General features: G+C 54.7%; 1 protein-coding gene and 1 long non-coding RNA gene across 2 annotated transcripts in view; one reads left to right on the top strand and one right to left on the bottom strand.

Annotated features, from left to right (window-relative positions):
* Positions 1–26,783, bottom strand: part of LOC143259236 (uncharacterized) — a 131,787-nt gene that overhangs the window by 56,103 nt on the left and 48,901 nt on the right. Inside the window, exon 3 of the long non-coding RNA XR_013033057.1 lies at positions 5,758–5,891. This is a non-coding gene — a long non-coding RNA (uncharacterized LOC143259236). The remainder of the gene's footprint in view (positions 1–5,757; positions 5,892–26,783) is intronic.
* Eip93F (Ecdysone-induced protein 93F) overlaps positions 26,036–26,783 on the top strand; it is a 75,819-nt gene continuing 75,071 nt past the window's right edge. The window contains exon 1 of the mRNA XM_076520625.1: positions 26,036–26,532. The gene's annotated coding sequence lies outside the window, so the exon portion shown is untranslated. The remainder of the gene's footprint in view (positions 26,533–26,783) is intronic.

Raw genomic sequence — 26,783 nt, forward strand, 5'->3', positions numbered from 1 at the left:
CTTTTCTTTACAAGCTGGCGAACAATTCGAGAGAATTTACCGTGCCACGAAAACCGGGACGCGCAGAATCGATCGAAAGAAATCGGACGACGGCTACGCCGGAGGATACGCGCGCGTATCTTCCGAGAGCCGAGGGAACCGTGCGAAACGCATCTCGCCGTGGTGCGACGCCTGTTCCATCGACGGACCGGACGAGCCGGCGAGCGACTGGATCCATAACGAGCACGAAATTTCCGGTTGCGCGCGACCTCCCGTGGCGGTGGTATTCCGTTAAAGAGAGGTCCGAGAGCGGCTCGCGGACTTTGTTTCAGGATCGAACGATGGAAGACGGATGCTTGTACGTGCAGCGTGCGTGGAAACGGGTTTGAAATCATTGAGAACGGCAGGCTGGGCCGGTCGTCGGCCGGCAAAAAGTAGGAGCTCACGCACGGCTGTTCGCCGGCCGTGATCCGTGATGAGAAGACGAAGCCGATGCGATGCGGCGCGGCGCGCCGCGATGGGATGCGATGCGATGCGATGGGAGCGGAGACGAGAGGGGACCGAATCACGGAAAGACCAGAGAGAGACGAGGAGAGAACCGATCGCGATCGGCCACCAGAGATCGTCTCGCGACCGGCCGAAGAATTTTGTCGACGCGGGACACGCGGTATCGCATGCGAAACACCCATTTTCCACACGAACGAACCATGCTCCTCGCGACGGAGACTTCGTTTTTCCCGTCGGAGGATTTTCCCCGGGGTTACGATATTCGTGCACGCGTTCCCGCGATCGTAAACGCATCCGCCGCGCGCGCGCTTCCCTCGCAGACGGATTTTCCGAAAGCGGCTCGGCTCCCGCAGGAATTTCGAAATTACGAGGAAACCGATTCGCGCCTGCTCGCCTGGCTCGGCTCGGATCGGCACGGATCGGCTCGCGAGAGCCGTGGAAATCGCGGAAAAGTAAACGAGCGTCGATTGGAAAACGCACTCGAGGCCGAGCTGATTCTCGGAAAGGGGAAAGAAAACAGGGGGAAGCTTCGTCGTCCCTGTCGTGAGAACACGACGTCGTCCGTTAATGGCGGCATTATAAACCGTTCCTCGCGTGCATCGGTAAAGAGGTTGAATGCGAGAAGGGGAACGCGCCGAGCCGAGCCGCGCCGCGCCGCGCCGATCCGAGCCGCCGCGAGACGGGGGGACAGGCGGGTGCTCGATCAACGGAGATGCATGCGAAAAAAGGTGAAATTACGTAAACATCTTGCAAACGACGATTACCACACACTGGGACTAGCTCGGCGTTCACCTCTGCTCGAAGCAGCTGAAACAGACCGCTACGCGGATAGATGCACGATCAGACCCGTGCTCGACCCGCGCCGTGCTCGATTCATTCACTCTGGCCGGCTTGCGCGGCTCGCTTCTATCCGCCTCGAGACGTACGTTCTTTCGAACGTTCTTTTCTCGCTCGCATCTCGATCGAAAATCGTCCGTTCGTTCGTTCGTTCGTGGTCCAGGCGAGGATGCTTTATTTGAACGACGATGTCCAATTTTTAACAATCTCCAGTCAGGTATAGATTGCACTTGAAATAAGAAACGTATCTCTCGCGGCCGACGAAGAAAAGACGCGGCGGGGATCGAGAAGATGGATCGCGGAAATTGGACCGATCGTCGAGGAAACGCGGCCGATACGTGCTCCGAGGTCGCCGGAATGGTTTGCATCCGATAAATATTAATAAGGAGCGCGAGCGCAAATATTTGCGATCGCGGAGCGCGTAATTGGCCCGACGAGCGCGAGAAGTCAGTCGATCGATTGTCCCGCGATTTTTCGCAGGCCGTCCGCGAAATAGCCGGAGCTACGCGCGGTCTTGGGAAACGAGGCGGGGGAGGAGTCGCGGAAGGTCGGAGACTTTTTGTAATTCGCGTTAGAACCGCGGCGGCGAGACCCGCATACGGAATGGAGCTCGCGGAAGCAGCTCCGCCGATCGTCTCTCGCGCCGGCAAAAAGTGCGCGTCGCCGCGGACGACTCGAATTTTGCGTCGCGGTCTGCGATCCGAAACGAGCGGGACGCCCGGACGAAGCGGAATCCGAGATGGGTGGCCTTCGGGGTGGCCATTTTGCGTCGTCCATTTTCTCGAAATGATAGCGTTCGCCGGCTCGTCGGCTCGTCGGCCGGGTTTTCGGGAGGACCGGCGCGCGCCGGGGCCAGATGCGTTTAGAAAGGGGCCTCCTCGGCGTCCGAGGCCGCCTATTGGCCGCCTAAATCCGTCGGCCATGTTCAGCCGCCCGGGCCCCTCCTGTTTAGAAGGGCCTGACGTCATCCGCGACAGGTATTCGAAGGCCACGCGTCGCGACGCGCCTCGCAGATCGATTTTCGCAGCAAAAACATCAATTAATCCGCGGCTGGATACGTCGCGCGAAAAAACGACCTGTGCACCGCGGCTCCCAGCGTGGCTGTTCGCAAAAACCGGTCGCGGTCTGGCTCTCTTCGATCTCGACGCGGCGAACGGCCGAGTTTCCGGTCTGCGAATCGATTTTAGGAGTCCGTTTATGGACGATCGCGCACGGCACTTCGGAGGCCTACTTTTCTGCCGTCCCCGGCGATACTAAATACCGCCGCTGGGAAACGCAATCAACGCTCGAATTTCACAACAATAATAACTCGACGCAGGTGCCTGCATAGTTTATTTTTTAACACCGTATTTGCATTTAGTTTTTTATTATCGTTGTTATTATTATTATTATTATTATTATTATTATTATTATTATTATTATTATTATTATTATTATTATTATTATTTATCGATCAACGCGCAGGAAGCTCTTTGCATACGCAGTTTATACATATTTTATACGCATTGTGCGACCGCGCAAGCGATAATATCTATTTAAATTTATTTTAATTTAATTCTAATTTATTTGATTGACGGCAGAAAATGTTTCCATCTTTCGATACGATTATAAATATCATACACGAGATCCTTGCGGTGACGGTTGATGCGGCCATACAAAAAGATGAAAAAGTAAGATGAACGATAGCACGTGATGCATAGCGAGGAAAAAGATGTCGTTGAAGAGTAGGAAAAAAGGTAGCCGAAGTAACGATCTCGAATGTACAATTTAAAGATGGTGCAGAGGGTTATCAATAATCCTGAACGGCCAAAAAATAGCGGAGAGCGTTCGAAGGCAGCTACGAAGATAGAGAAAAAGTCAACAAAGCGCGTTACTGTATCCGCGAGCGTCTAGTTCCGAGTAATGGGTTCATACTGTGCAAGGTTTGTCCTAAAACGGACAGTCCTAAAAATGGGAAATTCACGCGGTGTTCCAAGTATTACGTCAACGCGAACACGTGAATGAATAGAAAGGACTGTGTGCTGGCTATTAATGGTTTTATGAACAACTATAGACGTGTAACACTTGCTAAATAAAAAATCATATTTAACGGTTAGAATAATCAAACCGGTCGAAACTGATACTAGTAGAAACCCTGTACCGTGCAAATGTTTTTGTCCGAAATTATTGTACGAGCTTCTTCAGAAGATCGTCAGAAATTTAAATAAATCTCATCTTGTCATTGTTACAAAACGATATGCATTGGTCGCCTTCAGGTTCCAGGTGGTTCCAGAGCGTTGGCAGCTATTAAATAGATAAAAGAAGACTAAGTTCGCGTTTACTTGCGCGATAAAACTTCGATTCGTTCAAAACGAACGACTCGAAATCCAAAAGACGAACGGCCAAGTCCGCTTACGCGATTCCCCGAGAAAGTTCGCGGAGGAGATCGACGACCATAAAAATAGGCGCATCGCTAATTCAGGGCGCAGTTAAAAAATTGCGCAACGCCCACGGGTCCGCCTGTCTTATTTTCTCGCGCGTAGCCGCGCAGGGCGCCTTGCAAAGATCCCATGTTCCAGGATCTCCGAGTATAAATTAGCGTCGCGTTTCCCAATGGCCATTGGGACGAGCTCGGCCAGCGTGTTTGTCTTTCCGAAACGGAAATCTTATCCCGCGGACACGCCCAAGTCCTCGAAGAAATTCAGCGCGCCGCTGGATCGCGCGGCGTAAACCCAGACGCGGCGTCTAGACGATTTTAGAGATCGGACGCGAGTTTCGAGAGCGCGCGGATCGGTATCGAACGGAGCTCCCGGCTCGGCTCGGCTCGGCGCGGCTCGACTTGGAGCGGGTCGGAGCGGGTTGGAGCGGTTCGGAGCGGCCGTGTTCGGTAAGATTCGCTACCTAGAAACCTACTTATCCGCTCGGAGCCGCCACCTACTCTCGTTCGGCGACCTTCGACATCGCGGAAGTCCACCTAATCGGCGGATCGTGTTTGCTCGGCGCACGGCCGGGGACAGATATTAAATCCGGAGCGAGCGGGGCGCGGGGAGCGGGGGCGCGAGGCGAAACATTTTTCCCCTAATCGCGCGGCTATCTAATCGCGGCGCGATACGGTCGGTCGCGCCATCGATTCGACTGTCGATAACGGTGTCCCGTTCGCCTATCTGGCGAACTTTAAAAGTCGAAACTATTGTTCGAAATCGCGGAAAGCTAGTTGGGCGACGGGAATCCGACGCGGTTTCTCGGAATCGATAGACGGATAAGCGCGCCGAAGGTCCCAGGCGCACGCGTTTCCCCGAACTTTGACCACGATACGCGTAAATCGGCGAGCAACCGATTATTCCGCGCGACAACGCGGAGCACGGCGCGAACCGTCGTCGCTCCGCTCGCCGCGCCGCGCCGCGCCGCAGCCCGGTGGGGAAGAAATTGTGTGCAGCTCACTTTCAAACGTGGCCGGTGGCTTCAAGGTTCTTAAAACCATTGGTAATGCATTCCAATCGGTTGCACGAAAGATAGAGAGAGGTTCGGAGAGACGGATTTAGCATTAGAATCTACAAGGACAGCGGTCTCTCGCTCGCGCGAGCGCGCGAGACCGAGCGGTTCTCCCGCGGATAGCGTTGGTCGCCGAGCTGAATCCAGAGAAACGACGTACCGCCGAGAGAGAGAAATACCTTCGCGAGACAAATAAGATTTTATAAAAAGATACCGTACCGCCTAGGAGCGTGTGCACACACGCGTGCGGCGAAGCCGTACGTGTGTACGCGCGCAAACGAGCAAACCGTGTCTCGTTAGAATTCAACGCGAGCGTTCCCGTAATACGATGAATAATTCCCGACGGCGGAAATTAATTTCGCATTTTTCTCCATCGCGAGTCGCGAATCTAATGCCGAATCGACGCGGCGAGCGTGTAATTTCGATTAGATCGACGCGCGACCGGAATCGCGAGCAACGCGAGAGACACCGATCGTCGCCGATCGGATGCGAGATCGGAGCCGAAACGGATGCGACGTTCGAGCCGGAAGAGAATACTCCTCGGCACGGGACAGGTGCAAAGGCCACGCTATATCGTCCGTGTCCAGTTTACGCTCGCACATGCCGGCTTCTATGCAACGATCCGCCGATCTGCGACGTATCGCGGCGGTCGCATTATTCGCGGGCTCGTTATTCGCCGGGAGAATCGCGATTCCATATGCCAGGCACGTTAGACGAGAGCGAACGAGAGAGATGGAGGGAGAGAGAGAGAGGGAGAGAGGGAGAGAGAGCTCGCCTAATTCGTGCCGCCGCGCCGCGAAACAGCCGATGATCGCGATTACGATTCATTATCCTCGGCGAGTATTGTCTGACTCTCGGTACGTAATAACAGACCTTTGTTCTTACCACTTATTGTGAAATTGTAACCAGCCCAGCGACGACGCACGCTCGAACAAAAAGGTGCAACGATTGTTGTTCACTCACCGAACGACGCCGCAGCCAGCAGCATCAGCAGCATCAGCAGCGGTAACAGCGGGGACACGGAGCTTCTTTCTTGTCCGATCCTTCGTCTCCTCGGAGCGACGGCGGCGTCGCGACGCCCGGAACGCATCGCGGATCTGAAACAGAGAGCCAACCTCTCGTTATTATTTCGATGCGCCGCGAGCACAGACCTGGTCCGGCCGATAAAACAAAGAAACGGGCTACGACTAATACGCGCGGACCGTTCTCGATTCGAAAACGATCCCTTCGCGACACCTTCGAGAATCGAAATTCATTTTACGACGGCGTTTGTGAAATGTTCCTGACCCTTTTACCGCCGTTCGATATTTATCATCCTGCACCGGCGTTCACTGTACCACATACGTCACACACGACACACACACACACACACACACACACACAAGCACACACAGTCATAGACTCGTTTCTGTTACAAAACCTGATTTCTCACGTGCTAACTACGACACGGTCCGTAATTATCTGGGCAATATCAATTGGGATCAATCATTGGCTGACTAATTATCCGCGGAAGATCCTTGCTGTCCTTTCCTATCCGCGGCTACGAGAATCAATAGACGAACATCCATCAACGTATACCACCGTATCTCGTCGCGCAAACCTTGCTGTTCCTTCTAGATTCTAGATATGTTTATCGAGCGATCGATGACGGCTGTTTACACCGATTTCAAGAAATCATTCGACACGGTCGGTCACGATTCATTATACCGCAAGCTGCACGACTTCGGTATTATTAGAGGCGGTCTCCAAACATTTCTCTGTTTGATTATTTATTTATTTGTTTGCTTGTTCGACGGATATTAACGGATGAAACCCGTTTCACACAATGAAGAAGAAAAACTAATAATACAGATTGAGAATCAGCGAGTCCGCGGTTAGGCAAACAGTTTATGTAAATACGTTTTGAATCTTGTAATATCGCCTGCAAATACGTCTGTTTTATCGCTCTTGTCATTAACAGGTTGATTACAAGTTGGTTAGTTTTATTCATAGTTTTAATTGTAGTTTTACTTCTAATTTTAGTTTTAGTCTTGGATTTAATGTTCACGCCTTTAGTCGTTAGTATAATTTCCTCGTTCGTACGTCTTGTACCCGTTTCCTGTCGCAGGTACAAACGGGCCCTCGGGAAGACCGTACGATAATAATAACGTTAATGAAAATAATGAAAATGATAAAAATTGTAACTGCGAACGAGAAAACGAGAGATTATTAGATCGAATAATGGAACAGCCGGGAACGCGATCCGTGGAAGACGAGCTGCGTCGTTGCGGTTTTCGGTGTTTTTTTATTGGTCTGCCGTCCACGGTGATCGATGAGCGCGATCGATCTTGCCGGTTTTTTTTGCCTCGCGCGAATATTAGTCGATCGCCGTCCGCGGAGCCGATCGGCAAGTCGCGCGGCGGAGACGGCGGAAATTCGCCGATCTCGGATCGACGGACAATTCGATCCCTCGGCCAGATCTCTCGCGCGCGCGCGGACACGCGACGGAGAAAAAAAGAATATCGGCCAGTGGGCTAGGATATGCGACGAACCGCTTTCGATTCGCGGAAAAAGAAACTCGTCCCGTCGAAGGAACGACGGCGGCGGTCTCGCGAAGTGCCGAGGAGCGCGCGAGCACACGCCCCTCGAGATCGAGATCGTCGAGATCGTTCGGATCGACGAGATCGCCGAACTGCTTTGCTCTCGCGGAAAACGCGTTCCGCTGCCCAACGAACCGTTCAAATCCGTTACGTAACGTTTCACTTTTCTCAGGAGGTTCGCATCTAAATCTTCGTATATTGCGCGATTTGTGTCGCGCGGTTAGCGGCGCGCAGAGTCATTCGGGCAAACGAAGAGCGTGAGAGAAACGGAGAAGCAGAGACAAAAAGCGCGCGCGAGATAGAGAGATAGATAGATAGATAGATAGATAGATAGAGAGAGAGAGAGAGAGAGAGAGAGCAGGAGAGAAAAATAGGGATCGGAACGCGTTTCGTGATATTTATGGAGCAGAGAGACTATGCGAAAAGTTTCCCAGCCGATCGACGGTTCGGATAGAACCCGTACAGATGCTCGACGGGGAGAAAGAACGGAGTCAAAGTCGAAAGAGAAGGAAAAGTCGGTTTGCATGGGCTCTGGATTGGTCGCGGGCATCGAGCATCGATTCTCGAGAGGCGATCGGTGATTGGTTTCTGGCAGTGGACAGCGATCGAGCGGCAAGAGTAGTGCGGGAAGCGCAGTCGGTTTCTAAACCGGTCGTCGTAAAAACCTGGCCTGGCCTTCGGGGCGGCCATTTTAGAACGTTCTAACATTTGACGGTCGCGGAGGCCTCGCCGGGCCGCCTAATAAGCGGCCGTTAATCTATTATTCATTACGAGCCGAGGGGAGAGAGCGGCGGAGAAAGAGAGCGAGCGAGAGGGAGACACCTCGAGCGACATGCAAATCGAGCGTACACGGCAACTGCGACTCGCATCGCGGCGAGCACGCAACGAGGCGAGGCGAGGCGAGGCTGCGATACCAGCCGAACCTTCGAGCAGCACCCAACAGCATCGACGAGATTCGAGCAGATTCGAGCTGCTTCGAGAAATCGGCCGAAACGGGAAAGTTCGCGCTCGCGCGCCCACTTTATCGGCGTTTCCATCGCGATCGGCTCGTCTTCGGAGCAGTCGGCCGGCTTCCAGCGGGAGTATTTGGCGAAGCTCGGGTTTCTCCGGCTCTCAACGACTTCGAGGAACGATCCCGCCTACGAGCCGGCAGCTTCGAGGTTCGAACATCGGCATCGGAAACGCCGCGCCGATTCGCAGTTGCCGTGATACGCGACGCGGAGCGGAGCGGAGCAGGGTGAGCGGTCGAGCGTTTTTAATCGAGCGCTCCGTTAACGAGGAAAACCCATTCCCCACCCCGTTTCCGAGACTCGAAACATCGCCGGGTAATTCGCGGTTAATTAGTATCGTCGGGAATCGTCGGGGAGACTCGATTTCGATGCGACCAATCGATTCGCGGCAACGAAATAATAACGCATGAGCGAGGAGAAACCGGTTTTGTTTTCGATTACGTCGCGTCTCGGCGATATCAGGCGCGAGGATTCGAGCGATCGATAAGTACGCACGGTGGCGGAAGGAACGGATAAGGAGCGGCGGCTGGACCCGCTCGTCGCGGAGACCGGAGCCGGCCGCGAGAGGAGTCGCGCGCCGCGCGGCGGGGGGACGCGATCCGTCGTGAAAAACGATCGGCAGAGGAGGAAACCTCGGGGCTCGGTTTTTACTTCGGCCAACCGGTCGCGGACGGAACGGTTTTCGTGGAATCGCGATAAACGGCGCCGCCACCGCCGACGCCGCCTGAAATATCCGATTTAATTGCGCCGGGATCGCGAAACGAGACAAAGATCGGCAGCGCCGGTTGCGCTTAATTGCCTCCGCAGGGTTCTTCGCCGCTGTGCGGCGCGCGGCGAACCGCTTCTTTCTGGAGTGGTGAAAACGGGAGCGTTTCGCGGCGACGCGACGACGCCACCCTTGAACTTCGCAGGAAGTGCGGCGCGAAGTGCACTTCGCGCTAACTATCGCTCAACGAACCCTCCTAGCAATATTTGTAAACGCCGTTATGCACTTCGTTCTCTCTGTTAACCGGTTCTCTTCACCGTCAAAGCCGCGGCCGCGATTAATTGTAATCGTTACCGTTATAAATAATTACACTTCACCTCGAGACTTCGAGGCACTCGTCGCGTTCGTTGCTTCGCTCCGTGAACATTTCGCTCGCGCTGTCGTCGCTCGTCAGCGAGCCCGCAACAATATATATATATAATTATTTAGGTGAAGTTGCACCTGTCGTCGGGCCTGTCCCCACCCTCGCGACAACTATCGTGCCGATTTTTCGTTTAACGCGACCACAAGTTTAACACGATTGCTTCTTCTTTGTCGGATCGAAGCGAACGTATTTGACGATAGGTACCTTCGAAGAAGTCAACCCTTTGCCGCGTCCGACGCTCCAAGGCGATCGGGATTTTGTCGACAATCGTTGGATTTCAACGAATAGGTTGACTACAAAAAAAAATCATTCTTACCACCTGACATGATTTAACCGCGAATGCGATAATGTATTTCGTCTTTCTCTAATCGTTATCGTTTTCACCGAGTTGAACCGCGTCAGTTAACGCAATCATCTCGCAAAGAGAGAACATATTCGATGGCTTCTTTAATTAAATCAAAGTTCTAATTGAAAGTTGAAATAGTGAGAAGTATTAAAGTTATTCCCATAACTAAGTATCCCGAGGTTGGTAATGACTGCACGCTGATTGCCGATACGCTGAAAAGATGCGCGAAAGTCGTCTTAGCATCGAGAGAATAAAAATGCGTCTCAACATTTATGTTACAAGTCTTATTAGAAACATTACGTTTACATACATAGTTACTCGTATTACAAGCAATCGAACTCGTAGTACCTTCCGACCAATCACAATGCTCCGGGACCGTTTTGCTCTCGCTCGCAATTTATTCGAATATGATTTAACGTTACGAGGGAGCGCATATTAAACGGAACGAATGTTTTACGAGGAGGCCTGGCCGCGGGTCCCGGCGGACCCAGCGTTCCCCGCGAAGTCCGTTCGAGGGTTAACGTCCGCGAATCCGTCCAGGATGGGAAGACGGAGCGATACAGCGTACGAATCGTCGTAGGAACGACGTTTCTTTCGACCGTATCTCTGGAACATAAAGCAATCCCGACGAAAAGGGGATCGCCGTCCCGTCTCGGTTGGGCGCGGGAGTATATGGGTACGTGCGAATCGCATGCATTGCTCCACGGATCTATAATAAACGGACGCGTGATCCCCGCCGATTCGAATCCTCGGGGAGGAATCCGAGAAGGCGGAGACCCGTCGGCCGGGAGAGGCGAGCGAAGCGAGAAAAGAGAAGAGGTGAGAAGAGAAGAGAGGAGAGGAGAGGAGAGGAGAGGAGAGTAGAGGAGAGAAGAGAAGAGGGAAGAGGGAAGAGCGAAGGGGCGAGAGGAGGGAAGGTTGTTGCAGAGAGCCCGTTAAAATTTCATGACCAGCTCGCGCCCGAGGGTCGTAAAAAAAAATTGAATCCATCGATCCCGCGTAGCCGTCGCCTGGTGCTTCTTCGTCGCTATAGGCTGCAAATGCATTTGTCGCATCGCCGGGTCGCGTCTCCCCCGTCCTCGGTACTTTCGGAAAGTAGTAGCGCGATATTTACGATCATGATCGAGAGAGAAGCGCGATTCCGGGGCCGCGGGAGCTCGTTCGCCTGGGTCCCCGGGATGCCGAGCACGGTTCGCCGGCGGAATTTTCTAGGAGGAATCGCTGGAAGTTCGAGACAGTGGGACGACGAGGACGGCTCGATGGAAGTCGGCGGAGGCGAATCCTCGCCGACAGGAAGTCGTCGAGCCGCGCGGCAAGCGATCCGAGACAAAGAGCAGAGGGCCAGCGAGCAGCGGTACCTTAAGCCGTGCACGCGGTGCACGCGGTGCACACGGTGCACGAGGTAGACAGGGCGCGCAGGATACACGCGGTACACGCAGCCAGCGCCGAGGAGAAGTTGCAGGCCAGCACGAGCATAAGCACGAGCATAAGCACGAGCATAAGCACGGGCACGAGCACGAGCACAAGCACGAGCACCGGCACCGGCACCGGCCTGCAACGCGCAACCACTACCACCGCCGCTCCGCCACTACCACCACCGTGTCCCCGTCGTCCTGTCCAGGTACGAACGAGCCAGTCAGTCGCAGTATTTGGGACAAGGTCAGAAGGTTCCGCGCTCCCCGGCTTCGAGACACCGAGAGCCGCTGCTCCGCGGGCACGGAGCGCTGCACGCTGCACGCTGCACGCTGCACACTGCACTTTCACTTCGCCTCTACCGCCGCGTGCATTCGCAAATTGTAACTTCGCGGACGATACTCTCGGCGCTCGAGCCGTTGACGGTTGCCGCTCTCCGCGGGATCGATCCTCTCGGGCCGATTTTCGCGATTATTTTTCGACCGGCTCTCACACGGCGCGGCGCGTCGGCCCGATTTTTGCTCCGCCGGCCGAACCGCGGACGCCGCAAAAGTTTCGCCGGCGATTTGTAAACGGGGCCGTTCGCGGTTATTCGTAAACGGCGAATAACGTAAGCGGCGGCACGCATTCGTATGGAAATTTGCACGCGATACACCGCAAAGGCCGGGCAACGACACCTCGACGGGAGACGCGCACACGTGCGAGCGTGCGTGCGTGTGTGTTCGCGCGCGCGCGCGTTCGCAATGTTTGTACGCGTTTGGCGCGCGCGCGCGCGCGTGTGCCGAATCGCCGCGCTGCACCGGGTTCTCCATGTAATTTTTTATTCCGAAAATTCGATACCGCCTGCACGACTGCACGAGCTTGCGAGCGAGCGAGCGAGCAAAATCAATTAACCGCAACGGAACGGACCGGGGGCCGGATATTCTGTCAGAAATATCACCGGATAAACCGACCGCTTTCGATTTGCCGTCAAATGTAGAAAAACGCGGCGCTGCGTGCCCGAAAACCCGTAGACGGACAGTTTTGATTACGGCGATGCTGTTGCCGCGTGAAAAAATAACGGAAACGTTGTACAGGCGCGAATCGATGTGTGAATCTTGCATCGCCTCTGTTTCGCCGGTTTCGCAAATATCTCCGAGCGGTTTCATCGGACTGATAACTGTTGCGTATCCGCTCCAGAATTGGCCCGGCGGAGTGCACGAATTTTCGAAGCGCGACGGCTTTCGTAACACGGCTGCCCTGATTTTTCGGGATCCGATGACGAATCGACGTCCCAGCTTCGTCCCGACTATTCATCTTTCTCTCGGTAAATCACTTCCTTTATCGCGTGTGCATGTCGCTAATCGATCGATGCTCAATCTACCTTCCCGGAATTCTGCTTCTCCTCCGAAGCCACCGAATTCTTAAGATTCGATGCTTATTCCACCGCGACACCGTTCAAATTTATTTCTTCTCTAATATGGTAATTTTACAACATTCTTAATGTCCTATCCACCTGCAATTAACTTGTGCTCATTCTACAGGGTGTTCCAAAAATGTCTCTCAATCTGAAAATGGCGAGTTCCTCGGGTCATTTGAAGCAACTTTTTCTTTTACAGAAATTTTCTCCGAGGCACCGTTAACGAGTTATTAACGACAAACAGTGACCAATGAGAGGCGAGCTCGGCTGGCGCGAGACGACCGCGCCAATGAGCGGAACTGGGCTTCGTGCGCTGGTTGGCTGGGCCGCCTCGCGTCAGCCGTACTCGATTCTTATTGGTCACTGTTTTTCGTTAATAACTCGTTAACAGTGCCTCGGAGAACATTTTTGTAAAGGAAGAAGTTGCTTCGAATGATCCGAGGAACCCGCCATTTTCCGGATTGCGAGACATTTTTGGGACACCTTGTATAAAAGAATTTTATCCGGAAATAAATAAATAGATGCACGAAAGATAAACGACGTCGAATCCAGGCAACGCGGGTATCTTTCGAACGCGAAACGATCCCTGGATTCGGCCTTTATTGTCTCGAAGAGAGCATGGTCACCGTGAGCGTTATCCACCATCTACCGAACGGTGGCTGACTTTCTAATAATCGCGTCGTCGCATCCGTAGTCTCCGATTTCCTTTAAATCTTGAGAACACGCCACCGCGAACGAGCGCTATTAATACCGTTGATTACTCGCAAGAAGAATGGTGTTTATCGAACAGGACATTGATTGCCAGAACCGAGATTGCACGTCGAGTCGCGTAGACCCGTAGGAGAGCAGTAGGGCGAGAGAAACCGCCATGGGTTCGTCGGCGTTGAGCAACGGGGCCCTCGTTAAACCGTGTTCGCGGGTTCGATACGATTAAAGGCGTAACGACGTCGCGCCGGAACGAAAGCGGCGCGGCGCGGAGCGGAGCAGAGCGGAGCGGGCTGGCAAAAGTAGGCTCGACGCCGCTCCGCGGCGCGTCGACGACGAAACGGTGAGAAAAGTCCAAAGTGATTCGGGGCGAGGACGCGAGGACGGCGAAAGGGAGGGACAAAGAGACGGAGCCAGAGACGGCGGACGAGCGAGAAGCGGAAGAAAATGAAGAAAGGAAGAGGGAACGAGAGAGAGAGAGAGAGAAAGAGAGAGAGAGAGAGAAAGAGAAAGAGAGAGAGAAAGAGAGAGAAAGGGAGAAAGAGAGCGAGGCGGCGCGGCTCGACGCGATGCGACGCCGAGCGACGAGCGACGAGGACCGGAGCGGAGCAGAGCGCGGCGCGGCGGTTGCTGTCCAGCAACGGCTGACACAATGGGCATTGAAAACAGAAAATAAGCGGCATTGTTCGGCGCTTTTCAGAATCGATATTTGCGTATACGGCATCGACGCGTGTCGCGAGCGCGCGCGGCTCGGTGATTTAAAGCAAAGATTAAAAATAAAGGGGACACGCGTGCGTCGAGTTTCTGTCGATCCACGTCGATTCACGTCGATCCTCGTCGACCACGAGAGAGCCGAGAGTCTGCCCGGCCTCTCCTCTACGCCCCTCGCCGCGCCTCGTCGCGACCAGCAGCCTTTGTTGCCGGACGCAACCGAGTCCTCCCCCGTTCCCGTTGCTACTGCCGTTGCATTTGCTGTTGCCGTTGCCGTTGCTGTTGCACTGCTCCGAAAGTAGCCGTTTTCCCGATAGTCGACCGCGTGAACCAAGAACAATCGCACCTCTCCGATCGTCGGCGTTCCATCGAACTCGCTTCTTTCGAGTGCCCCGATTCCCCCGTCCCGCTTCGTGTCCCGCTTCGTCGCGCCGTTCCGAGCCATTCAACGACCCGAGCATCGAAATTTCGGTCTCTCTCCGCTCTGTCAAAGTCGTCTAGGAAATCGGCGCGGCGCGGCGTGGCGCGGCGACGAGCGAGTGAGCTCATTTGTATCACCGCGGCGCGGCGCGGCAATTTCCGATTCGCCGAGGTCCGTTGCCGCGCGGATCCGAAGAATGCGACGCAATTCGCCGTTGATCGCCGAACCGCGCACCGCATCGGTCTTGATTGCGAGTCGTTTCTGATTTGACGAGTTATTAATTGGCCCGCGCGCGCGCGGAGCCAACGAGCGCGGCCGTTCGCTGCTCGCCGCGCGAGGTTCCTTTCCGGTTCCTAACGGGACCGTTCGACGATTCCGCTCTGCTCTCCGATCTGCCTCGCGAATTGGAGAAGGCCCCGCAGCGCCTGAAAGATTCCGCTGGAGCGGAGCGGAGTCGAGCGGAGGCAGCGGGGCCTCGGCGTACAGAGAAGCGGGAGAGGAGAGGAGAGGAGAGGAGAGGAGACGAGACGAGACGAAACGAAGCGGGAGAGAGAAGCAGAGAGTCGAATAGAGACAGCGAGACGAACGCGGTTCGGGCCGAGTTACCACAGCGATCCAGCGGCTTGATCGATCGGCACGATCGTCGTCCTTGAAGTGGTCGACGTCTCTCTCGGTGCGCGCAGAGAGCCAGAGGGACGAATGGAAGAAACGTCGGGAAGAAAGAAGAAACGCGGGACGAGGGGAGGCCGCGAGGGGCCCGATAGAATTGTACGGGAGATGGAAGAGGCCCCTCGGCGATGCCTCTATGCGGACAGCGCGACCGGCAACCTACTGCAACCTACTGCAACCTACGGCAAACCTACGGCAAACCTACGGCAACCTAACCCGCGGTTAGAGGTTTCTTTGTCGCGTTAGCATGGCGGCATTCGGCAGTGCACACCGTGTGCCGCGGTCTAGGCAAGATGGCCGTCCCTCCTGTCGAAAGGAGGGGACGAGAGGCACACCGGGGACAGGGGGCGGATGGGGAAAGGGGGACGAATTCAGGCTGCTGGAGGCCGCCCGGTTCCAACTCGCATTAGAGAACACTCGAAGATTATTACTCGCTCGCGGGGCCTCGCTTGTCCGCATAATAAATCCGCCGCGCGTCCCGGCGCCGATTCCGTCCCCCGATCGATCCGATTCCTCTCTCGCGCGCCCAAATTTATATCCTCTCTCTCCCTATCCCCCCTCTCTCGTTCGCCCTTTGTCTCTCGATGATCTCTCGCTCCGTCCGTCCGCGGAGGACCGGAAAACCACGGGGACCGAGGAGTAGGAGACATCTGCGAGGCATCCGCGGAGGATGTTCCGCGTCGCAATTAATCGCGTCTGCTCGTTATAAATCTTGTCGCAGCCGACGCGGAGGATCGCTCGTCCCATCTCGGTCGCACGCGTCGAATCCCGATTTCCTCGGATCGCGACGGCGAAAGCCATCGATCTTCGCGGTTCGAAGGCCGCCACGGCGACGCTCTCCGAAGGGGAACGAGCGACTTCCGCGACTTTCTTCCGCGCGACAGCCTCGAAAAGCTGTCGCAACCGGCAACCCGGCAACTTCGTCGCCGGCCCCCGGCGAGCGCTTCGAATCCGCGCGGCGAGATACGCCGAAACGACCTCGCGAATCGCTTTTTGCCCGGAGTTGCGTCTCTCTCGCGGTTCGAAGCACGTCCGGAGAGATCGCGTCGCGCGGTAAAATTTCGCGGCAAAACAAGTTACGTAAAGCTTGCGCGCGGGCGCGCGGGCGAGCGAGCGAGCGAGCGAGCTCGCCGCGAGCGAAGAGAACCGTCGTAAAAATCAGTTCCTAAAATTACCTGTTACGCAACGAGGACTACGTCTTCGATAGGGAGAGGGACGAGAGGAGCGCGCGTGATCGATTCGCGCGGAAAATTCATGGCCCGAGGCGTCGCGCGACGACGGCGCGACGCGCGGCCGCGTGACGCGAGAACCGATCATTTGCATTCCGCGCGAATTCTGGTCGGAAAACGATCACCGAAACTGGTTCGGAGGAGGCGGGGAGGGAATCTAAGCGCGAGCGAGTCGAATTGCGTCGCGACCGGGTTCAAAGATCGTCGCGCTTCCGTTTCGATCGCCGGCTGGCGGTCTCGAGAGCGCGCGCGCGCTACTCGCGCTCGCTCGTCTTAACTTTCAGAAACGAACTTCTCGCGGCCGGAATTTTCGCGGATTTTCGGCTATCGACGAGTCGGATCGACCATCGAGCCCCGCGCAGCGTCGCGAATCGTCTCGAGAAATTGGACTCGCGGCGCGGCGCGCGCGCGCGCGAGCGCACCGAGCTCGGGGACCGTGAAGGGCATTTCGTAACGCGACTGCCGTGCCGCCAAGATTCGCATACCTTCGGAACATCGGAAGACGATGGAAAAGTCTCTCGGAGCCGTTCCAGAGGCTATTTTCTGCGGCGGTAGCGGCGCTTTCGCGTCCCCCCGGCGAAACAGCCGGGGGTTGGGGGCAGGGGGGAGGGAGCGTAGTAACGAGTTACGCTGCCCGGTCTGCCGCCTAATGACGAGAACCCGGTGATCGGAGGCTCGCAATTATCCCGGCAGTTTGTTAATGCGTACCTATTGTTATTAATGCGAGTCTTAATCAGCTGGCATTCGATTCCGCGCTGCGGAACTGAATAATAATATTGAGAAATGCCGTGATAAATTATAGCTTCTGCCCGATCCGGCTGCGCCGCCGCGTTCCTTATTTTAATTACGCAACGGTGCACGCATCGGGAATCGAATCGGCACCGATACGCCGAGGATTATTGCGATTGTTCGCAACGGGAGGGTTCGCGGGACCGCCGTGAACTCGGCTGCCGTTTCCGTTGCACGCCGCCGCTTTCCCAGGAGCCGTTCGGCGGCTGTTCGGCGGCTGTTCGGCGGACGTTCGGCGGCCGTTCGGGGTCCGAATTCGTGGAAACGTTCGCGGAGTTCGCCGGCGAACGGACTCGAACGCGTCTCGATTCGCGAAGGCGCACGCCAGCTCGGCCGGCGCACACGTCAGGAGCGGTTTGTGCCACTGACTGGCCAGTTCGTTTCTAGGACAGCCAGTTTTTCACGCGATTTTCGCGCGATACAACGCGCTCCGCGCCTAACCTACACACAGAGGAGGCCTAGCCTGGCCTGGCCTGCCTGCCTGCCTGCCTGCCCCGGCATGGCCTAACCTTCTTTCTTGCTCGCGATGAAATTGCGATCGGTGCTCGCGATAATGCGCGCGGAGCGGCGAGCTAACCAGGCCTCCGCTCTGCGCCACCGGCACGACCGCGACCGACGGCGACGACGACGACGATGACGACGAGCACCAACATTTTTCTCCCGTTCGTCCAACGAGCTACGACGAGCTCCATCGGGCTCCATCGGTCTCTGCCTCCCCTTCGAATCCTGCCGGCATGGCACAACGTTTACGTAATTCAAGGCTTTTCGATCGAGTGACGAACCGAGGAAAAATGCCTGATCGCGACATATCCGCTTCGACTTTAACGGGACGCCGGGTGGACGCCTCGCCGGGTTGGTCACCACGGTCGCTATTCTTCTGCAACTTCGGAGAAGTTCGCCGCTATTCTTCTCCGCTTCGCGTAAACGCTTCGACTGGATCGATTTCCTCTTCGAAGGATTTCGATTCCGTAGAGCAAGGGTCAATAATATATTTCATTTAATCTCGTCTATTCATACATACGGCTAAAAACCTTCCTTTACGATGCAGAACCAAAAGCTAATTATTAATATTAATAAATAATATTATATATTAATATTAATATAATAATAATATATATTAATATTAATATAATAATAATATAATAATAATATATATTAATATTAATATAATAATAATATAATTAATACAATATATTAATAAATAATAATTAAATTATTATTATTAATATAATACAGAATCTGCGAATCAGAAGTTTGGGTGAACAGTTTATGCGAACTCGTTTCGAACTTTCCGATACATTGTGTACGCAAATCTGTATAATTTGTCTTTGTCGTCGTTAATTCTAGTTTCGCCGTCAATTCGAGGTGTCCTGTAAAGAGGGTCGGTCGCGCTAAATCTCGACGAGCAGAGCGAGGCGCTAAAGGGTTGACCTAGCAAATCGGAAAGGAGCATTAGCCCTCGGAGGACGAGCGTTGGCCGCTCGAGGAAAGAAATTACGCTTTGAAATTACGTTCGTGCTTGATCTTGGCACGGGTCACGAAACGAACCAGCTTCGGCCACCACGAGGTCCGACCTCCGAGGGTTAAAACGACGAGAAAAGCGACGACTCTCGGATCGTTGGTCGAACGACGAACAACTTTACGAAAAGAGAAAAAATCGCAGGTCTGCGATGAATCGTCCGAACTCGAAACGCAGCCGCGACCGATTAGTCGGCAAAATATAGTCGCATAAAATATTTCACGCCCGCGTTAATGTTGTAGCGAAGGAGTCGAGCGAAGCAAAACCGGGCGTGCGTCCACCGTGTTTTCCGTGGGAAAGCTATTTGCAATGCGCGATAGAATGCGAGCGATTTATTCCAAAGGCTCGCAAGCCGATTCTTTTTTGCATTCGAACGAAATCAGAGTCGCGCGGGGAAACGATGCGACGTTCGGGATGTCTCGAGACGAGCGGGAGCGTCGCCGGAGCGGAGAAGAAGATGCCCGCGCGTTTCGGTGCTGGCGGATCGAAACGCCGCGCCGCGTCGCGCGGCTTCGGGGAGCAAGAGTGCGCGGACCTGTGGGTGCACGTGTGCGAAACAAAGAGAAGGACAGCGGCGAGAGAGAGAGAGAGAGAGTGAGAGCGCGAGGTGGCGAAAAGGAGGAAGGGAGAAAGAGTCGACGCGGTTGCGGCCGCGGCCGCGGCGGTGTCCGCGTGCTCTCTCGCTCGTCGATACTCGCGATCGTTCGGTCGTTGGTGTAAGTGGCTGTGGACGGGCACCAGGAGCACGGGTATGTGGCACAAGGCCGACATTAGCATCTCTACCGGTATACCCCCTACCATTTCGCGGCGTTGTCGTCGTCGTCGTCGTCGTCACCGTCGTCACGGCACAACTCTATCCGCAGAAACCTGTATTCCGGTTATCTTGGTTTTGCGGGAGCGCATGGAGAACGAGAGAAAGAAGGAAGAGGAGAAGCTAAGAGAGAAAGAGAGCGACAGAGAGAGAGAGAGAGAGAGAGAGAGAGAGAGAGAGTAAGAGAGACGGTGCGTCGCGTCGTGAGAGGGCAAAGGACCTCGTATCCAGAGCGAATAGGCGAATAGGCGAATCGGCAACCCCACGGAAACAGCTCCGAATGGATACGACCGTTCGACCGAGGATTTTTCGACGGACCCTTTCGCGCGATAACGGGGCTATCTCGGCCGGTTATCTGCCGCGACACGACCACCGGGGGGGAACAGAATGTATTCTTTGTTCCCCGCGCTTTCCGCGATCCGCTCCTCGGCCCCGTTATCCTCCCGCAAACGCGAAACGTCGGATTTTCGTTCTCCCCCGATGCGGGCCATTCCTTTTCACGATGCTCGAATGCTGCCGCCTCTCTCTCTCTCTCTCTCTCTCTTTCTCGCCTCACCTTCGGCGAAATAACGCTCGCGGATTCCCGTCGATTCCCGGTCGCCGAGAATCGGAGCTCTCGGCTCTCTCGAGCCGAAGGAATCCGATAACTGATGCGGCATCCAGTGACACCTTAACCCGGCCGACCGGTACGCACGTGCTGAAATCTGGCCGGATTAGCCGGCGGACGCGAATTCGCGGGATTCTAGCGCGCGGCTCGTCCCCGGTGAAACACCGCGTTGCAGCGAACTGGACGCCTAACGAGCCATCGTTTTTCCTCTCGGTTCGACCCGGTGACCCCATCTCGCTTCCTCCTCCCGCCGGCATTGGTTCCTTTCAAAGACACCGATCGACGTGGTCTCGCCGCGGCGGGAAATCGGGCGACAAGAAACTCGACGGCGGCGGAGGAATCTCTGGAACAGGCCCGTTCTCTCTCGCGCGCGCGATTTTCCCTGACAAGCGTCCGCGGGAAAGCGCGGCGAACTCGAAAAATTCGGGGAAGCCTCGCGATCGGAGTTTCGCAGAAATATTCGCGGCGCCGCGCGGCAGCGGTGGTTCTCGAAACTCGAGGCGATAAAGAAGTATCGCGAGGCCCGGCTGCACGCGCTGCAACGCTGTCGCTTCTGCGAGATGATACTTCCGAACAGAGCCGTGTTACGCCGCGCACCTCGACTCGACTCGACTCGACTCATCGATCATCGTCCGCGACTCTCGCCCGGCAGAAGTTTCGATCCACGCGACGAGATACGGCGCGGTGTCCGATAAGTCGATAAGTATTCGGAGGAACGGAAGGGAAAGCCCGTTGTCCGGTGGATCGCGAGCGCGAGCGCGCGAACGTTTTAAGGAATCGCGTGCGTCACAGCGCGAAACGAGCATAGTATCGGGCTGCGTTATCGTCGGATGCACTTTGGGCTCGCAATTCGGTGCCCCACTCGGCGGTACGAAGAGTTCGTTTACCCCATTTAGACGTGCGAGCGAGGCCAGCTGCTATCGGTCGATTCATGCGCGACATTCGACGGGAACCGAGAGAGAGAGAGACGCCGTTGAAACCGGCGAGCGGAGAGCGACGGGGAGAGCGAAGAGAGAGAGAGAGAGAGAGAAAGAGAGCGAGAGAGAGCGACGAGATAAAGCTGAATTTAAGGCGCGATCGGGGACCCACTCGAGAACAAACAGAACTGCGACGTCTAGACGATCGTCGCAGATATACAACGCGTTGAGAAAAATCGTCGACCGCGCGCCGCGAGATCCGATTTTTCCGGCGACCGATGAAAACTCCTGCCACGGAGTCGCGTCCCGCGGATCGATCATGCTCCGTAGGTGTTGCTGCGAGACGATTCGAGCAGCCCGTGCTCTCCGACGAGCGACGCGACGGGTGCTCGTTTCAACGTTTCTGTATCGTGCGCGGCGATAAGACAAGAGCGCACGTTTTCTCGTGTCATCTGGGACATTATCAACGGATGACGATTTATTTTCGGCACGCGGGAAGCGAACGCGAACGCGTGTTTCCTCGTCGATGGAATAACGGAGACGGGGAGAACGCGCGTCGCGTGGGAGGTCATCCAGCGGCGTGCACGATCAAACCAGTTTCTCGGTTTAATACGCGCCCGTGCGCTCGCGAGCGCCGAAGCGCGTAAGCTCGTTCGCGTTCGCGCGAGAACAAAAAAAATGGGCTTTCCAGTTCGCGCCGATATGTCCCATTCGCATCCGGCCGTCAGCTGATCGTCGCGACTCCGTCGCCTTCTCGTCGTCTCGAGCTTTTCGGCCGCCTGGAAATCCGTGGCCCGTCCCGACGACGACGTCTCGTCGGCAAACACGGAAATCCGCGCGGCCGGTTTCGCAACTGCACGAGATTCGGATCGCTCGTAACTCTGTGTGCACCAACGCGACCGTCGAGAACCGCTCGGAGGTTTGATTTCGCGTCTCGGAACGTTATTATCGACAGCGCGAGAGATTCGCCGCGTCGAATCCGAGGAAACGCCGGTCGTTTACGTCGTCGAACGAATCCGCGGCTATAAGGAAAAACGCCGCGAGTCGCAATTTCAAAACGTTTAACGTCAACGCAAAAAATATTCCATGAGAATATAGAAGCTAACGGTAAGTAACGTCGAATGTGTGTGCATGCGACAACCATGCTAAATGAACCACCCGGTTTAAAGTATTAATAAATAAATAAATTTAACTGTGGCATACAGGATTCACGCGCGTTTCTCGGAGAAATCATCGCGAAAAGAAATTCTATAGACCGCAGAAAAATTCACGTAACCACGCACTTTCTCCTTTTTGTGATTTTAACTAATGGGTAAATTCCCGTGCATATTCGATAAATAAATAAATAAGCGAATTATTATTATTAGCGATATGTCTCTCGGACGAGAAAACATGTAACGCGCGCGGCGTCCTTCGTCGCAGCCGCAGAAATATCGGCTGGAATCGATCGAGGGGTCCTCCTCCGAAGTCGAGAGAGCGCGCGCGAGCATCGAGCCGACGAGTCGATTTATCGCGATGCAATGGGAATTTGTGATCCGCACCTGGACCGCTCGACGTCGAGTGACGTTATCACCGCCGAAATAGCGCAACGATAAGGTCGTCTCTCGGACGAGCGGCCAATGACGCGCCGCCGCGTCTGTTCACGATTGAATTCCATTAATCTGGCTTACGACGGGCCGCTCGGGATGCAGCGCCGACGGGGACGTCTTTATTCGCGGTTTAATTAATTCGAGCGCGAGCCCGGCCGACTATAATGCAATCTTATCGAGCGATAGACACGCGAGCACCATCTTCGCGTGGCGGCCAGATAACCGGCGCATTTTCGCGCGGCCAGGAATCGAGCCGCTAATTCACTCTTTGAATTCGGCAATCGATGGCAGCGCGATCCAAATTTCTAATCGAGCCGGTCGACACACCGAGATTTTAATCGGCTTTCATCCTACTCTCTCTCTCTCTCTCTCTCTCTCTCTCTCTCTCCCTCTATCATTCGCTTTTATATGCCAGCCGCGTCGCAGCCGCTGGAAAATATTTGCTCGTTTCGGATGCGAGAGAAACGCGTCGTTCGCTGGCCGATAAGGCGCCGCGCCGCCAAAATACTGGCCGTTATCATCGATCGCCGATCGGAAACTGTTAACACGCGGACAGCGGGGCTCGCGGGCTCGATTTAAATTTTCACGGGAGAACGCGGGAACTTTCTCCCGCCGACCGAATACATATTATCTTTATATTACTTTCAAATAGGTCCGCGATAGATCGATTACATCGTGTTTCATTTGCTACGAAACCGTATCCGCGTTGTTTATTCTTTGTAAAAGATCTTTATCGCGTTATATAAACTACTTCGCAGCAAATGTAATCATTTATTCGAATGAATTTATATATCCAACGAAAAACAAGCTACGATTACTCTCTGGAATCGCTGTTTCGTACCGGGCGAAGCAATTCGCCGGCGAGTAGAAGGGACGAAAGAATTCGGAGTATAGAATGTAACGATAACTTACGTATTGGGTTGGCAACTAAGTAATTGCCGATTTCAGTTATAGATGTCTCTCACTCCCATTTTTACGATATCCGTAAATGTTATATTATAAAATTATTATTATTATTATTATTATTATTATGTTATTTTTTATTATCCGTGAATGTTAGCAACTGGACAAATTGAATGCAGCGGTCAAGGAAAAGCGACCAGAATTGGTCAATCGTAAAGGTGTCATTTTCCAGCAGGACAATGCTAGGCCGCACACGTCTTTGTCCACTCGGCAAAAATTGATGGACATTGGTTGGGAATTGATGTTACACCCACCATATAGCCCCGATCTCGCGCCATCGGATTACCACTTATTTCGATCCCTGGACAACTCCCTTCGTGGTCAAACTTTTAACGACGATGACGCTGTAAAATCTCACTTAACTCAGTTTTTGGCCGAAAAGGATCAGACTTTCTACGAGCGTGGAATTTTCAAGTTGTCAGAGAGATGACAAAAGGTCATCGAACAAAATGGAAAATACACATTACAGATTAAACTTCGTTCCAAGTAAAAAAGATTTTTTATTTCATTGAACAAATCGGCAATTACTTAGTCTAATTAATTAGACTAGACTTAATTAATTAGACTTAGGCAATTACTAATATTTTACGCGAAGCACGCGCGCGCCGGCAAACGCTCGAAATATATTTACCGGCACCGACTAAATAACAAACGCGCGAAAAGCCGAGCCGGCGACGACGACCGTCGTCGGAATGCGCGGCTGTATACGTGTGTATGTACACCTGTCCGATGCTCGGAAAAGAAGTATCGTCGGGCGCCGATCGCCGAACGGTTCGACTAGAAAAACGGACAACAATTCGAGCGCGGCGTTCCAATTGTCCGTTGCGGCCGGCCGTTCGGCAGCCGGGTCAACGTTCGGCGACGATGCGTGTTGTTGTTGCTCGCGGCTACTTTCGACGTCGACGATCGAAAAACTCCGCGACTTCGTTCACGTTCGAAAGTAGGGCGTACACCGACGCGCGAAACCGCGATTAGGCCCGAACAATTGCTATTATATTCCGCTAATGGGTTTTCCCGTAAATAGATAAATAAATAAATAAATAAATGAAAAAGATGCAGTCGACTCCGCGGTAGAAAAGAAAAGAAAACTGTTATCTCTTCTATTCCGAATTTGCTCGCATAAACGTAAGTCGTGCTGCGAGCGTGTTACGCTCGGTAAGCCACCTGACGCCGTTCACGCAGAAAAACAAACATCGAAACGACGTTCGCCGGTCTTATCCGCGAGACAGATAATTCGGTTGCAATCCGAGGGGAAAAAATCGCGAAACTCATCGGGTTCCCGTCGATTGTGATCTCTGGGTCGTCGAGATACGGCGGCGCGATCGACGAAATCGCGTTACGACATCGGCCGGATCGGCCGCGGATAAACAGCCGCGAAACAAATGATCGATGCGTCGCAAACACACACGGTCGTTAATGACAAAGCGTGGTGTCTTTGTCGTTCGACGGTTCGAACGTGTGCCCAGAAAAGCATCGGTATCGCGACGGCGCGACGCGGCGCGGCGCGGCGCGGCCGACAAAAAGCCGTTAAACGGGTTACGCGAGCGGGAGAAAAAAAAACGATCACAGAAACCGTCGAGCGTAAACGTGGCAGTTACGCGGCGCGGCGGGAAAAAGGAGCCGCGCAGGCGATTCATTGAAAAACCAACGACGCAGCTAAACAAACTCTCGAGGCTCCGCTGGTCGCAGCAAAGACGGATCGGCCGAGGATCGCGAAAGGTAAGCAAAGAAGGCATGCACGCGCGCTCGGTCGCGCGCGGCGCGAGTCGATGCCGCGTGTCGACGGCGCCGATTTTGGACCACCCTGTAGCGGAGGAGTGAGGTAGGTTAGTGAATCGACTGGCGTGTTATCTGGATGCACGGAACGTGCAGACGGCCAGTACGGAGCAACGTGTCCGAGTCAGCGAAACAGCGGCGGTTTGAGCAAGGCTGGCGAATCGGTACTCTGGACGACAGTCTCCGCGCGCGTTTCACGAGCCGTGCGAGCGAGCTGGCCGAGCGGCGGCCGGACCACGCAGTGAGAGAGGACCGAAAGAGGGCCCCGGAACCGTTTTCGTGGAAACCGGAGATCGCGGTCGATCGCGCGGTCGACGCCAGTCGATCGGTCAGAACCAGGCGACTAGGAGTGCTCGCGCGAGCGCGTCTAGACGCTGACTCGCGTGCTCGCCGATTTCGAGTGCGATTCCTCGGCTCCGATTTCCGTCCGTCCCCTTTCTCTCCGCGTTTCGGCCGCGCGAGGCGGCGATAAAGGAGACGGTTTACGTAACACCCGAGAGACACGTCGCGCGAACGCGCGATCCTTCGCGCGGTCGTCCGTCCGACTCGCCGTCGAACGCGCTGAAAATTATCGGATGCGTCAGATAACCCTTTTTTACCAGTTAGTTCTTATCGTTTATCGGATGGTACTTAAAGTGCGATACCCATCCGAGTGCAGTTTCTGCATTGTACGCGGTGCCGAATCGTGGCAGAACGCGCGCGCGCGAACGAGCCCCGGTCGCCGATTTTTCGCGCAGTCGCGAGCGAGCAGCGTACAGCACGGGCGTCTTGTTTTCACGGTCGAGCGTGTGCCGAGGCGGGCGGAACCGGTGCAACGATCCAATTCGCCGCGCCAATGCGTCCGATAAACGTATCTAACGCATAAATCAACCTTACTGTCCAAAACAGCGAAGTTTCCGTGAATCCGAGCGGCGAAAACAAGCGAGCGGTGGGTGCACTCGCGAAGACAATGTGCGCGGCGTAAACACGTCTCCCGGTATCGAGCGGACGGGAACGGGACCGGCACGACCAACGGATCGATGGAGATTTATTCGCGGGGTGATTCAGTGATTTCGCGAGCGAGTTTATCGGCCGAGAAGCAGAGCCGAGGACGCGGGATTTTTCGGAGCCGGGCTCGCGGCCGAGCACGCGACGAGGGAAGAAACACGTTGTTGGGTGAGTACGTTGTTGCACGCTTCGAAATTTTCCGGGACGCGAGCGTCCTCGGCGACGGAACAAAGAGCAGCGGTCGGTCGATCGATCGGTCGATTAGATCCATCTCGGCGAAAGCGGGTCGACGGAAAAAAAGAACCTTTTCGCCGCGGCGATCGGACGCGTGCGCGCGCGCGCGCGCGCTGACATTTCGCCGAGAGCAGAGTCGGCTGCTCGACACGAAACGCTCCGGCTCCGGTCGTCGCATGTTTCGG

The sequence above is a fragment of the Megalopta genalis genome, chromosome 3 (assembly GCF_051020955.1).
Source record: "Megalopta genalis isolate 19385.01 chromosome 3, iyMegGena1_principal, whole genome shotgun sequence".
NCBI classification, from domain to species: domain Eukaryota; kingdom Metazoa; phylum Arthropoda; class Insecta; order Hymenoptera; family Halictidae; genus Megalopta; species Megalopta genalis.